This window comes from Malus domestica, chromosome 11, assembly GCF_042453785.1.
Source record: "Malus domestica chromosome 11, GDT2T_hap1".
Classification (NCBI taxonomy): Eukaryota; Viridiplantae; Streptophyta; class Magnoliopsida; order Rosales; family Rosaceae; genus Malus; species Malus domestica.
Window position 1 is genome coordinate 17,622,845 of NC_091671.1, and position 15,650 is coordinate 17,638,494.

The 15,650-nt window shown below is 40.4% G+C and overlaps 1 pseudogene; it reads left to right on the forward strand.

Annotated features, from left to right (window-relative positions):
• Nucleotides 1-302: 302 nt before the first annotated feature.
• On the forward strand, nucleotides 303-14,932 carry LOC114819556 (uncharacterized; annotated as a pseudogene).
• Nucleotides 14,933-15,650: the final 718 nt, after the last annotated feature.

Sequence of the window (15,650 nt, forward strand, 5' to 3'; positions counted from 1 at the left end):
AGAAACGAGGGGCAGCGGTTTGGCGGGTGTGCACAGGAGGGAAACCAGGATTCGAGAAGGATGATACCAATGATAAGATCCAAATCTCTCAGCCCTTAATCAATCTGCAAGTAACACATAAGATAGAGAGGAAGAGGGAAGGAAGATGAAGGAGCAGAGCTCCAAATATTTTTGTATTTAATTTCATTTGTGTAAATTCTCATCTCCTTTGTTTTCTGGGAGCTGGGCTCCTTTTATACAAACTCTACCCCTTAAAATTCCAGTTGGCATATTTAACAGTCCTTAATACTAAAAACTAAAGCATAAAACCTCCCATTAACACTCTAAATCATCGATTAAGACAATCACAATTGAGACCTATTATGGGTTCATAACAACAACACTCTGGAGGCTACAACAACACTCTGGAGGCTCAATCACAAGGCTCTCTCCGACGTACGTACGGCGTCGTCTTTGCCCTGTCTTTCTCTTGATTTCGTATGGGATTATTGTCAATTTTACAAATTTCATTTTATGGGTACAATTAAATCGTGATTTGCAAAAATGGGCAGGTTTCATGCTTGGGCGAGTTCAAGAGCTTGGAGAGTTTCGACCTCAGCTTCAACAAAACCTCACTTCTCTCAAGGTAATTGATCGATTAGCCGTCTTCTTTTTTGTGATGTGAATTTTGTGGAAGCTAAATTTGTGTGCTTGAAAATCAGGGGTTGAAGTCATGTGTCAATTGGAAATGGCTATCTGTCGCGAATAATAAGCTGCAGAACCTCAACGGAATAGTAAGTACCGACTGTTTTCTACTTTTGATTTTAGTCAAAATGTGGGTGTTGGAAGTTCCTTTTAGCTACTTGATATTAGCGGAATATGGATGTCGAACTTTGTTGAGGGTAGTGCATCATTTAGCCTGGACTAGTTACAGAAGCTCATTTAGTGGGAAATTTTGAAATTTCAATTGGTCTATCTTGGTCAGGCGGTATTTTTATACTACCGTACTCCTTGTTGTTCAGACCGGAAACTTAATAAACATATGGCCATTATGGTGTTCAAGTTTTCTGTCACATCCAATGATTAGGATTTTTTAACCTAATAGTTTTCTTTCTCATGTACTTGCTTGTGCTTTATGGAGAAATTATTTCGTAAACAGCACAAAATCATGGCTACTAAGTTTACATATATTAAGTTCCTTTCTGTTAATTACATGCCATTTTGCATGTATAAGAATAAGAGCTTATACCCAGGGCAGGGTTCTAGCTCACATGGGTCTTTCATTCAAAACTATATCTTGCAGTGCTATGTAGTATTGTTATCATGCTTGATATGTTTTTGAATGGAAGACTCATGTGTGCTACAACCAAGGAAATCTTGTAAGACAAAAAAAGTTGATATTAAGAATGTGCTATTGTATTATGGTTACATCATATCAAAGGTGATTTGAAAATCAGTATATAGAGTATGTCAAACTCTATCCTAAGAAGCCATAATTTGTGGCTTCGTTGGCTTGGGTCACAACTTGATAAATCGTAGACCTACTGTCAGCTACTTTCTCCTGTAGTATGAGGAGGGTTAGCTCCAGGTAAATAAATGAAATTGATAGAAAACACTTCAAAACTAGAGTGAATAAAGATGAAATAATTATACTACACAAGGAAATTTATGACTAGATTAGACAAAGTAAAAGAAAAAAAGACATAGAATAAAAGTTATAACAGTTGGAAGGATTGAACTAACCTGATGGTGTGTTTTGAAGTCTTTGTTGGCACTTAGGATAAAAGTGAAGAACAAAAAATCTCTAGTTTTCCCCTGCTTGTATCTGTTTGTAGGGGAAAATATGGGGAAAACGGATTTTTAAGGACTTATCTAGGATATAATGTATTTAAACAGCTCTCAGCTTCTCAAATCTGAGAAGTAAAAGGTAGGCCTTGATAGAGGTTGGTCCTCTTTCACTTCTTTGTTTCCCCACTTCGCAGAAACACTTTTTTAGACAGCTTACAAACAAGAATGCTGATAGTTTATATTTGTAGAAATTTGTTCATTTAAGTTCTTTCATTCCTTTTAAATAATTGGCTATTGACCAAGTCAAGATAATTCTATAATCAGTAAATCCACAATTTGGGTTCTAGAGTCACTTTGTTCAATATTTGTAATCAGGTGTTAAATGCTGGCAACAATAAGCTTAAGGCGATGGATGAGGTCAAAGTCTATTGTGAGCTTACGTGCAGTAATTTTGAATGGTGAGATTTTGTTTGAACATTTTGAGAAATATCATTTGGGCTCATCCTTCATCCTTTACATTTTGATGTTTGTGAAACAAAATAAAAATGGAATGACATACAAAAGGGGATACCCAAGCGAACTAAATGGGCACCCATAAAAAGCAAGGCTAGTAGTATTAATGACACCATAGTAGAATGTTCTTATGATAGAAAACCTTTTTAGCATGGTAGGTAGAACCGTAAGAACATTTTCTCGCAACAATAAGAGCAAGAAAGCAATGGCTTCAAACCCAAGAAACCATTCTGATATAAGAGAGGAAATAGCTTAAATTCATGATATCCCAAGTCAAGTGGGCCAATTATGGTGAATAGTAGTATTGGAGGATATGTATTTGCCACACTGGAAGGTAGTGACCACTTAAAGTACTCTCTCTCTTGCTCTCTCTCCCAGTTTCTCATTTTATCTTCTGGGTTTTGTAGATAATGAGATTGCTTCAATTTGCAGACTTGAACTGTTAAGAGAACTGAACACTCTTGGTATGCGTTCTAAAGTTTTTTTTCCTTCCTGAATTCAATAATGACATTACTTTTAGTTTTATTGTAATAAAGATAACCAATTTTGTATACGGACTGTTTTTATCTTATTTTATTTGAAGTGGATAAAAGGTAGGATATAAAACATGAGGTGGAGATCCTTTCATTGAGTGTCTTTATGTAGTTACCTTTGTTTAGAGGTGAAATTCAAATTTATTAACATGTATGGGGTCACCTAGATAGCAGTTTCTCATTAGTTTGTTACATTTCTCGGTGGAGTTTTGTTCAGAATAAATCTGAATGAAAAGCCACAATTTCCCCCATTTTCTTTTTCTCACACTACAAAGCTGATAACCTCATATTGTGTTGGTTTTTTTTTTCCTGCTATTCTTGTTCATGATTCATAATTATCAAGAAATGTAAATTTTTTTTTTCATGATTGATATGAATTCTGCTCTTTTACTTTGGGACTTTTCTGTAGTTCTTTCTAGAAATCCGATCCATGACATTGGTGATTCTCTGAAGAAGATGAAATCTATCACAAAGGTAAGCATTTTTCTGGTGATTGATTGTCCTTTGTGATAATTTCAGTTAAATTTAGCTAAACCCTTGAAATTTTCTTGGTTTCAGCTTACTTTCTGTCACTGCCAACTTCAGACTATAGAGGCTTCGCTCAAGTTCTGTATTGAACTGAAAGGGCTCCGTCTTGCTCATAATGATATTAAGGTTTGTTTTCTGCTGATTGGTTTACCTGTTGGAAAACATTGTAGATTTTAAAATACCGTTTTCTTGTAATTACCTCCTACCCTACTCAACTGTTGTAATTATTTCCTTTAATGATTACGCAGTGATTTCCTCTACTGTTTCTTCACAAGTGTTGAAAACTAATTTTGTTCAAGTAGCTAAGTTTGATAACTGTGTGTTGCCTGGTTTTGTATGCTATGATGCTCTCTCTTTCTCACTTACTCACTCACCCACCGTCTCTGTGCATGCTACTCAGAGTCTCTCAGCCGAGTTGGCTCTTAATAAGAAGCTCCAGAATTTGGACATGGGTAATAATGTGATCACAAGATAGTCAGATCTGAAGGTTAGATCCAATGACCTGGAACTTTTGTTTCTCTATATTTCTTTTATCTTATGGGAATATTTTTTGGCCTTGATTCTTGGTATTCTGAGGTAGGTAATCAATTCATTGGTCAATCTGTGGAATCTCAATCTGCAAGGAAACACTGTTGTTGAAAAGGATAAATTAGTAAAGAAGGTACTAGTTGTTGTCCTAGTCATTTTTTATTTTTAGATCTCTATTCTGACACTAGATTACCCTTGTTAAATTTACTTATAGAAACAATGTTACTGTAGATTAAAAAGATGTTGCTGAACCTCCACGTATTCAATGCAAGGCCCATAGATAAATACATCAAGAATGGAAAGGGCGCTGGAATTGATGAAGATGATTCTTCACTTAATACTGCTAGCAAGTAAGAAACTCAAACAGAAGAGCCAAAATATAGAGATTTCAAACATCGTGCAATGGGTGAAACCAATGGTGATATTGAAAATGCTAGTCATTCTGATACAAAGAAATCGAAATGGAAAAGGCAGGGATCAAAAGACAACACCTCAAACAATGTTGTTGTTGTCGAGGGGGATGAAAAAAGAGATCCCGTCAAGAAAAAGAACCGCAAACATCAAGTGCAAAATGAAGATGATCGTGGTAATCTTGAGAATACTGGGGATTTTGAGAAAGCATCGCAACAGAAGAAGCAGAAAAAGAGTTCAGCCCATACAGAAGACAATACCAGGGTTGGAAAGAAATCAGAGAAATCCAAGGTGAGAAAAGGTGACCTTGATGTTATCGATGATGCAGATACACCATTTTTGAAGCTTTTTTCTGTTGATGCTAAGGTTGCTGGTGAAAAAAAGGCTAAGGACAAGGTAATATTATTGGGTGGCTTAGTAACCTTCCCTTGAAAGAGTACAACAACAACAACAAAGCCTTTTCCCACTAAGTGGGGTCGGCTATATGAATCCTAGAACACCATTGCGCGCGGTTTTGTGTCATATCATCCGTTAGATCCAAGTACTCTAAGTCTTTTCTTAGGGTCTATTCCAAAGTTTTCCTAGGTCTACCTCTACCCCTTCGGCCTTGAACCTCTATCCTGTAGTCCCATCTTCGAACCGGAGCGTCAGTAGGCCTTCTTTGTACATGTCCAAACCCATTTTGTGTACGTGTTGATGCTTCACCGCCCAACATTCTGTGCCATACAGCATCGCCGGCCTTATTGCCGTCCTATAAAATTTTCCCTTGAGCTTTAGTGGCCTACGACGGTTACACAACACGCTGGAAGCACTCTTCCACTTCATCCATCCAGCTTGTATTCTATGGTTGAGATCTCCATCTAATTCTCCGTTCTTTTGCAAGATATATCCTAGGTAGCGAAAACGGTCGCTCTTTGGTATTTCCTAATCTCCGATCCTCACCCCTAACTCATTTTGGCCTCCATTTGCAATGAACTTGCACTCCATATATTCTGTCTTTGATCGGCTTAAGCGAAGACCTTTAGATTCCAACACTTCTCTCCAAAAGTTAAGCTTCGTATTTACCCCTCATGAGTTTCATCTATCAACACTATATCGTCTGCGAAAAGCATACACCAAGGAATATCATCTTGAATATGTTCTGTTAACTCATCCATTACCAACGCAAAAAGGTAAGGACTTAAGGATTGTTGATGCCCAAAAACAGTGAGGACTTTGGTACAACAGAGAGTATTAAGTTTGTGATCTTCGCTAGATTGCTCTGGTCATTAGTGTGGATAAGTATGTAAATGGATAGAGACAGGAAAGCAAACACAAGATGTACGTGGTTCACCCAGATTAGCTACGTCCACGGAGTAGAGGAGTTCTCATTAATTGTGAAGGGTTTACGCAAGTACATAGGTTCAAGCTCTTCTTTAGTGAGTACAAGTGAATGATTTAGTACAAATGACATAGGTGCAGGCTCTCGTCTTCACTTGCCTTAACTGTCTCATAGGTAGATGTGGCGTCTTCTCTGGAAGTACGCTTCCTCCATCCAGGGGTGGTATCTTTAACTGGTGGAGATGCACAAGGTAATGTATCAATTTTACTTGAAGCTTACTTGTAGTTTCAGGCTTGGTCAAGCGCGATACAAACCTTATAGTAGGAGTCTCCCAAGTCGCCGAGCTAGGGGATTTGCTGAAAGAGGTGACAGACAAGGTAAGCAATCAGAGCTCCAAGCAATCAGTCCTAGATCAGAAGTTTGATTTCGAGTTCCGGCTGATTGTTCTCATTCTCCCTATCTTGCAGACAGCATGAAGGATAAAGAGAAGAAAAGGAGAATAGATGATATGAGATACTTTTGCTTTTGAAGAAGTAACTTTCCACAGGCTTATTCTTGAACTGGGCTGGAGGATTTTCTGGTTTCCTCCAGAGTATAAGGCCGATTGAAGAATTTGAGGGTCAAAACACGTCCATCAAATCTAGAGTACGTTCGACCTTGCTGATATGGGATACTTTTGCTGTTGACAAAGTAGTGGATGTATCGGCACATGTTCTGTTACGCTTGTCTCCACATGCTTCCTTGTATCCTTCTCACTTTCCCTATCTGTTCCTCAGACAGATGTGGTATTTTCTCTGGAAGCATAAGATGTTGAAGATGGGTACTCGAGAGCAATGCAAGTAATCAGGTAAGGGGTTCCAGGCAATCAGTTCTTGACTAGAAGCTTGATTCTAAGTGCTGACTGATTGCTCTTTCTCCTTGTCTTGCAGGTAAGAACAAGGCCAAAGAAAAAGACAAGGAAAAAGCATGATATGGGATACTCTTGCTTTTAACCCTGATGATATGAGATATTCTTGCTCTGGTGTAGCTTGTTTGCAGAGGTATTATCGGGGGGGGGGGGGAAGAAAGCTGAGTATTTTGAGAGGCTTCGTTGGGAGTGCCCTCTCAGATATGAGGAAGGGTTGAGCATTTTTGCAGGTCTGCCTGTCCGTTGAGGATGGAGGTCGACATATATAGGAGTTTCCCTAACAACAAGTAGTAATGCTATTCTTTTACCCTGCTTGGTCATAGCACGGTAGTGGGAGCTGTCAGCTTCACGTGTGTCAGAGAACTTTGAAAATGTGGTATGTGGTATCTGGAAAGCTGATGTTGCGTGTGAAGATTACAGACAAGCTTTATCCAAGGAGATCTGGCTCTCGAAGTTGAGAAAGCGGTGCCTCTTCGGTTTTCGTACAAGCAATCCTGTCGGAGATTTGGCTCTCGAGATTCGGAAAACGGTGCCTCTTCGATTTTTGAGAGAGCAATCCTGCTGGGAGTCTAGCTTTCGAGATTCGGATAGCGGTGTCTCTTCGATTTTTGAGAAAGTAATCATGTTGGGAGTCTGGCTCTCGAGATTCGGAGGACGGTGCCTCTTTGATTTTGGAGCAAGCAATCTTGTTGGGAGTGTTTTCTCGAATGTAAGTAAAGGTTGGGCATGTTTGCTAGTCTACCTTGCCACAGAGCACAGAGGTTGACACACAAGGACTTTTCAATTATCCAGCAGCGGTGCTGTTCCTTTATCCTTGTAGGTAATAATATGGTAGTTAGACCTTCAACATTTATGTATCTAAACTTTGTTAGTGCTGTTTCTTTGCTATTCTTTTACCCTTCTTGGTCATAGCGATGTAGTGGGAGCTGCAAGCTTCACGTGTCTAAACTTTGTCAGAGATCTTTGGCAAAGTTATATATGGTACCCATGAGCTGATGGTGCGTGTGGAAAGTGGATGATTGAACAGTAAGATTCACGTGCTTTCTACTTCACCAGAAATCTTCAACAGAATGCCCGTAATTTCAGCAAAGCTGAGTGTGCATGTGACAGGTGCTGACAAGGCTGAAAAAAGAAGGTGCCTCTTCGATTTCTGAGATCGGCCCTCGTGGTCTCTAAGCAGCCCAGCTTTTGAGAAAGCAAGCGCCTCTTCGATTTTTGAGATCGGCCTTCGTGGTCTTTGAGCAGCCCAGCTTTTGAGAAAGCAAACGCCTCTTCGATTTCTGAGATCGGCCCTCGTGGTTTCTGAGCAGCCCAGCTTTTGAGAAAGCAAACGCCTATTCGATTTCTGGACAGGCGCCTCTTCGATTTCTGAAGCTCCGTCGAGTGCAGATTTTTATAGAGGCTAGCATTAAGTTCCAAAGCACACTTGAATCTTCACCAGTAGAAGCTCCCTTCTTGCACTTCTAAGATCTTGATTTGTCCGACCTCTTCTCTCTTCAACAGCTTTGAAAATGTCTGGCCCCTCCGACCGTCGTTTTGACTTGAACCTCGTTGAAGAGGCAGCCACGCCTTCTCCAGACAACATATGGCGCCCATCCTTCTTATCCCCTACTGGTCCGCTTACCGTTGGGGATTCTGTGATGAAGAATGATATGACTGCTGCGGTGGTGGCCAGGAACCTTCTCACTTCTAAAGATAACAGACTACTTTCCAAACGGTCTGATGAGTTGGCTGTTAAAGATTCTCTGGCTCTAAGTGTTCAGTGTGCAGGTTCTGTGTCTAATATGGCCCAGCGCCTATTTGCTCGAACCCGCCAAGTTGAATCATTAGCGGCTGAAGTGATGAGTCTCAAATAAGAGATTAGAGGGCTCAAGTATGAGAATAAACAGTTGCACCGGCTCGCACATGACTATGCTACAAACATGAAGAGGAAGCTTGACCAGATGAAGGAATCTGATGGTCATGTTTTACTTGATCATCAGCGGTTTGTGGGTTTGTTCCAAAAGCATTTATTGCCTTCGTCTTCTGGGGCTGTACCGCGTACTGAAGCTCCAAATGATCAACCTTCGATGCCTCCTCCTTCTAGGGTTTTGTCCAATACTGAGGCTCCGAATGATCCTCCTCCGGTGCCTTCTCTTTCTGGGGCTCTACCGACTGCTGAGACTTCTCCTAAGCAACCTTTGTGAAGGCTCCCTCTTGTTTGTTTATTTTGACTCATGTATATGTACTTATTTGTAACTTATCGGAGATATCAATAAATAAGTTTTGTTTCATTTCAACGTATTGTGTTAAATACACCAAAGCCTTCTTCACTGAGTGGGGTCGGCTATATGAATCTTAGAACGCCATTGTGCTCGGTTCTGTGTCATGTCCTCCGTTAGATCCAAATACTCTAAGTCTTTTCTTAGAGTCTCTTCCAAAGTTTTCCTAGGTCTTCCTCTACCCCTCCGGCCCTGAACCTCTGTCCCGTAGTCGCATCTTCTAACCGGAGCGTCAGTAGGCCTTCTTTGCACATGTCCAAACCATCGTAACCGATTTTCTCTCAATTTTCCTACAATTTCGACTACTCCTACTTTACCTCGGATATCCTCATTCCTAATCTTATCCTTTCTTGTGTGCCCACACATCCAACGAAGCATCCTCATCTCCGCTACACCCATTTTGTGTACGTGTTAATGCTTCACCGCCCAACATTCTGTGCCATACAGCATCGCCGGCCTTATTGCTGTCCTATAAAATTTTCCCTTGAGCTTCAGTGGCATACGGCGGTCACACAACACGCCGGATGCACTCTTCCACTTCATCCATCCAGCTTGTATTCTATGGTTGAGATCTCCATCTAATTCTCCGTTCTTTTGCAAGATAGATCCTAAGTAGCGAAAACGATCGCTCTTTGGTATTTCCTGATCTCCGATCCTCACCCCTAACTCATTTTGACCTCCATTTGCACTGAACTTGCACTCCATATATTCTGTCTTTGATCGGCTTAGGCGAAGACCTTTAGATTCCAACACTTCTCTCCAAAGGTTAAGCTTCGCATTTACCCATTTCTGAGTTTCATCTATCAACACTATATCGTCTACGAAAAGCATACACCAAAGAATATCATCTTGAATATGTCCTGTTAACTCATCCATTACCAACGCAAAAAGGTAAGGACTTAAGGATGAGCCTTGATGTAATCCTACAGTTATGGGGAAGCTTTCGGTTTGTCCTTCATGAGTTCTTACGGCAGTCTTTGCTCCTTCATACATATCCTTTATAGCTTGGATATATGCTACTCGTATTCCTTTCTTCTCTAAAATCCTCTAAAGAATGTCTCTTGGGACCCTATCATACGCTTTTTCCAAATCTATAAAGACCATGTGTAAATCCTTTTTCCTATCTCTATATCTTTCCATCAATCTTCGTAAGAGATAGATTGCCTCCATGGTTGAGCGCCCTGGCATGAACCCGAATTGGTTGTCCGAAACCTGTGTCTCTTGCCTCAATCTATGCTCAATGACTCTCTCCTAGAGCTTCATTGTATGGCTCATTAACTTAATACCCCTATAGTTCATGCAATTTTGTACGTCGCCCTTATTCTTGTAGATAGGCACCAAAGTGCTCTTTCGCCACTCAGTTGGCATCTTCTTCGTTTTCAAAATCCTATTGAAAAGGTCAGTGAGCCATGCTATACCTGTCTCTCCCAAGACTTTCCACACTTCGATCGGTATATCGCCTGGGCCCACTGCTTTTCTATGCTTCATCTTCTTCAAAGCTACAACCACTTCTTCCTTCCTGATTCGACGATAAAATGAGTAGTTTCTACACTCTTCTGAGTTACTCAACTCCCCTAAAGAAGTACTCCTTTCATGTCTTTCATTGAAAAGATTATGAAAATAACCTTTCCATCTGTCTTTGACCGCATTCTCTGTAGCAAGAACCTTTCCATCCTCATCCTTGATGCACCTCACTTGGTTTAGGTCCCTTGTCTTCTTTTCCCTTGCTCTAGCTAGTTTATAGATATCCAACTCTCCTTCTTTGGTATCTAGTCGCTTATACATGTCTTCATAAGCCGCTAACTTTGTTTCTCTCACAGCTTTCTTCGCCTCTTGCTTCGCTCTTCTATACCTTTCACCATTTTCATCGGTCATGTCCTTGTATAAGGCTTTACAACATTCCTTCTTAGCCTTCACCTTTGTTTGTACCTCCTCATTCCACCACCAAGATTCCTTTTGGTGTGGGGCAAAGCCCTTGGACTCTCCTAATACCTCTTTTGCTACTTTTCGGATACAACTAGCCATGGAATCCCACATTTGGCTAGCTTCCCCCTCTCTATCCCACCCACACTGGGTGATTACTTTCTCTTTGAGAATGACTTGTTTTTCTCATTTTAGATTCCACCATCTAGTCCTTGGGCACTTCCAAGTCTTGTTCTTTTTTCTCACTCTTTTGATATGTACATTCATCACCAACAAGCGATGTTGATTAGCCAAGCTCTCTCCCGGTATAATTTTGCAATCCTTACAAGTTATACGATCCCCTTTCCTCATTAGAAGAAAATCTATTTGTGTTTTTGACGACCCACTCTTGTAGGTGATCACATGTTCTTCTCTCTTCTTAAAGAAGGTGTTGGCTAAGAAGAGATCATATGCCATTGCAAAATCCAAGATAGCTTCCCCATCCTCGTTTCTCTCCCCAAAACCATGGCCACCATGAAAACCTCTATAGTTGCCTGTCTCCCTGCCCACGTGTCCATTTAAATCTCCTCCTATAAATAACTTCTCCGTCTGGGCAATTCCTTGCACCAAGTCTCCAAGGTCTTTCCAAAATTTCTCATTCGAACTCGTATCCAACCCTACTTGAGGTGCGTACGCACTAATGACACTGATGAGTTCTTGTCCTATTACAATCTTGATTGCCATGATTCTATCTCCTACCCTCTTGACATCTACAACATCTTGTGTTAAGGTCTTGTCCACGATGATGCCAACACCGTTTCTCATTCTACTTGTGCCCGAATACCAAAGTTTAAACCCTGAGTTTTCTAGATCCTTTGCCTTAAGATCAACCCACTTAGTTTCTTGTAGGCACATAATATTTATCCTTCTCCTCACCATAACTTCCACTACTTCCATAGATTTTCCCGTTAAGGTTCCTATATTCCACGTTCCTAAACGCATTCTACTCTCTTGAACTCTACCCTTCTGTCCTAGCTTCTTCACCCTCCCCCGTCCAATAGGATCAAAATACTTCTTTTGTGTGTCATGTGTAAAGTTGATAGGAGCATATGCTCCCAAACAACTTTGAGTGGAGTCGTTCGAAAAGAAGTTTCTATGGCCCCCTTGCTCATTTAACACTGCATCCGGGTGCCGATGGAGATACAGCGACCCTTACTCACTTATCACTGAGCTCGGGCCACACAGCGCGCCACTTACGGGTGACGCCCTAGCTTTAGCGCGATTTCGTTCTGGATTCATTTTCATAAGGATTCGACGTAACTGTGGAGTGTCGGCTGTCGACTACCTGACGCCCTCCCCCTCCTCCTTTACCCGGGCTTGGGACCGGCAATGTAAGATAAACTTACACAGGCGGAGTTCTTCCCTTGAAAGAGTAAAAGAGCAAAAACGTTGGCCTCCACCAATTCTACTCTACGGCCGTCGCATGTTGATGAAATTGGAACAGGCGGGCCATCAACATGGGGTGATGATTAGATTAATGGTTGTGGATGCAGATGCTTGGAGCCCATGAAATTTTGTGTTGAGCTGGTGTCTAGATTGTACCTCTTCCCGACCTCAGAGTTTTCGTTTTTGAGATGCAGATGTACTGGCTATGTGTAAAATCTAGGTTTAGGAAACTTGCATCCAGGCAACAAAGAGTATAATGTGTAGGATAACTTTTCACATTTACCCTTGTGTTCTATAACTTTTCACCATTTACCCTATAAAAGTTTAACCTTTTTCTTGCATTCCTTTCTGTCAAGTTATGATTTTTACCATTCTAGAGACAACAATCCTTGAGCATTGATCAGTAGAGATCAAGGAGGGTTTTGAACTACTTGCTTTATAATTAGAATTTTCTTTCATACTGGTTACATGGGAACTCACGCTATAAAGCAAACCTAGCTAACCTCACACGTTAAAAGTCGGTTAGAGTAGTATGTTCCCTCTAACCTTGATCAAGAACCACCTTAAAAAAATGACCTAGTGAAGCACTCTGCATGCGAGGCTACATGCATGCATATATAAAACTGCTAAGCGGAATGAAAGTACCACCAGTCACCAACCAGAGTCCCAGTTTCGGCGCGCATCATAGGGGGCATTGAAGGTGACTTTAAAAAAATCTAGGCGTCGGTCGGACCCAATGAACACGCTCCACCAACGTCCGAGCTCTTTTCCGATGTTTGTTAGCCAGTGCCAGCTCTAAGAATTTGGGATGCTAGGCGAGCATTTGAAGTGGGGTCATATAGTTCTCAGAATCCCGATCTTTTGTACATATATGTATAAAGAAATTTCGCTAAATACATATAAAAAAATGGTCTATGCCTACTTCAAATACACCTACATAAAGGCAAGTAACAAACACAATAAAAATACCAAACTATCCATACCATAGAAAAAAAGTCCCAATAACTCAAAAATAAAAAACTATAAAAAAAAGATAAAATTTTCTCTTCGATTACCTTATGAATTTGCAGTCAAGAGTCTAAATTGAGAATTGAGGGTGTGTTTGTTTCCCTTCGTTAAGTCTCACTAGACTAGACTGGACTAAAAGTCAGTCTAGTATTGTGTTTGTTACAGGGAGGGATTACCTTTAATGGTATTAAGTGGGACTCGTCCCGACTAACACCTTCGTTAGAAGGTCTTAGCGAGACCCCCCAAATACGAGAGGACTGCTAAGCCCCTTCTCGCTTCGCTCGCTTCACTTCGTCTGCTTCGTTTCGTCTTCTTCATATGCTTCGTTTGTTTCTGTCTTCTCTTTGCACCGACATCCCCACCCACCCCACTCCTTTTCTTCGACAGCTGTTCAATTCACCTCTAGTCTGCTTCTCTCCTCTTTGCACCGACATCCACCCTACTCTTCTTCGTCGTCACGCAAATTGCAGATTCGTCTTGAAGCGAGAGAGGAGAGATTCGTCTTGCAAATTGGGATTCGTCTTGCAGCAAGAGAGGGGAGATTCGTATTGTAGTCTTTGGGGATTCTTTCTGATTCATCTTTGGGGATTCCTTTTTTTCTTTTTTCTTTTTTTTAAACAAATGCTTTGTCTGTTTGATTGCTGGTGTTCTGCTATTTGATTACTGGTGTTCTGCCATTGATCTTTGGATGTTTGATTTTTTGGTGTCTATATTTCTTATTTTACTTTTTGGTAGATCTTTGGAATCGTCTGAGTTGGTATTTAAACTTGATTATATTTGATAAAGTTTATACATGGTTTATTACATATTTTCTTGATTAATTTTGAAATGTTAATTGAGGGTTATCTGAAATAAGTGTGATCTGGGTTTTATGAAATAAGTATGATCAAAATATAGTATCTAAATTTAATAGTTATCTTGCTTCTTAGTCCGACACTGCATCAAACGCTTCATTAAATCAGTCCAGCTTAGTCTAGTCTAAGCCAGTCCAGCTTAGTCCCTGAAGTTAGTCCAGTCCGAAATAGTCCGGTGCAACAAACGCACCTTAAGAGTTTTGTCTATTTGAGAAGGGAACCGATTAGAATAAACAAGGGTCTTTAGGATTAGGTGTTTGTTTGGGGAATGTGGCAATGGCCAAAGGGCTTAACCGTTTACGGTTTGGTGTAGGAAGTACGGCAAAAGAAGTAAACAAGTTTATTTTTCAAGTTCATTAATTATATAGAGCAATTAAATCATCGAAATATTATGCTCAGCTACTCAACCCAATGTTCTATTGTATTTATACAAAGACTCAAAGTTTGCAGACTTTCTATTTGAGTTGACACAAGGTTTGTAATACATACATATATATATATATATATATATATATATAATAATAATAATAATAAAATAAAATATTGGGGCCCTCTGGAGTGGGGGCCTAAGGCGGCTGCCTATTTAGGCTACCCTTAGGGCCATCTTGCTTATAGAGGAGGTCTTAACATTTATTTTATTTTATTTTTACAGATCCCCTACCAAGAAGGATTGCTAGTTGTCGGACTTGAATCTAGACTTTGGTTTAGCAAAGAGAACGATTCTTACCAGCTCAACTAACCCTCGTTGGCTTACCTTTTAGTTTTATTCTGTGTTAAGAGTTAGAGGAAAAAGAAGAGTTGAGAAAGGGAGAGGTGGTGGGAGGGTTTAAAATAATTGATTATCAAGTAGGTGCAATTCTAAATCATAATTTATTGTAAAACTGTTAGTTTATTGCTTTCTTCTTTACTCGATTTCTCCACAATTATTCTAACTAAGCTTTAAGTTTTATGAATCAGACGTGCGCCCATTTCTTTTTACTTTTATACTGAATTGTAAAATCAAAATATTTCTTTTAATACAAAACCAAAATAATTTTTTTAATACAAAACCAAAATATCAATCCACCACAAATAATAAACATATAGTCGACAATAAATTATTTATGGCAAACAATGTAATACGGGTTAATGGCACACCCTTTGAACACATTATTGGTAATTATTCAACAAACAATGAAATACTGGTCATCGACTCTTTGGTTATGCGACTATCTTGACGGCTTGGGAGCAAGACCGGCCTTGAGCTTCTGAATGGTGCCAACATCAGTCTTGAAGGAGATAGCCAACACATTGTCGTCGATGCCGGTGGTGAACAAGGTGGAGGGGATTGATACAGTTCCTGCATTTGCACTTCCAAATGCAGAAATTGCTATGGCTGGGTTTTCTGCATCAGCGTTGTACTGGAAGTGTGCAAGTCCCTTGGGAAACACAAACAGATCACCTGTCTGAAGCGTCTGCGTAAAGAGGTTGTTTTTGGTGTCAACGAAACCGACTTCAAGGGTACCGCCAATGAGGAAAAATAGCTCAGCAGAGCGAGGATGAGTGTGTGGTGGGTTGGTAGTGCCATTTGGGAACTGAAGGACGGCATACGAAACACTCTGCCCATTAAGAGCAGGGAATTCAGCCAAGGATGCCTTCATAACCTTGAAGGCTGTGGGAGGATCGGCTCCA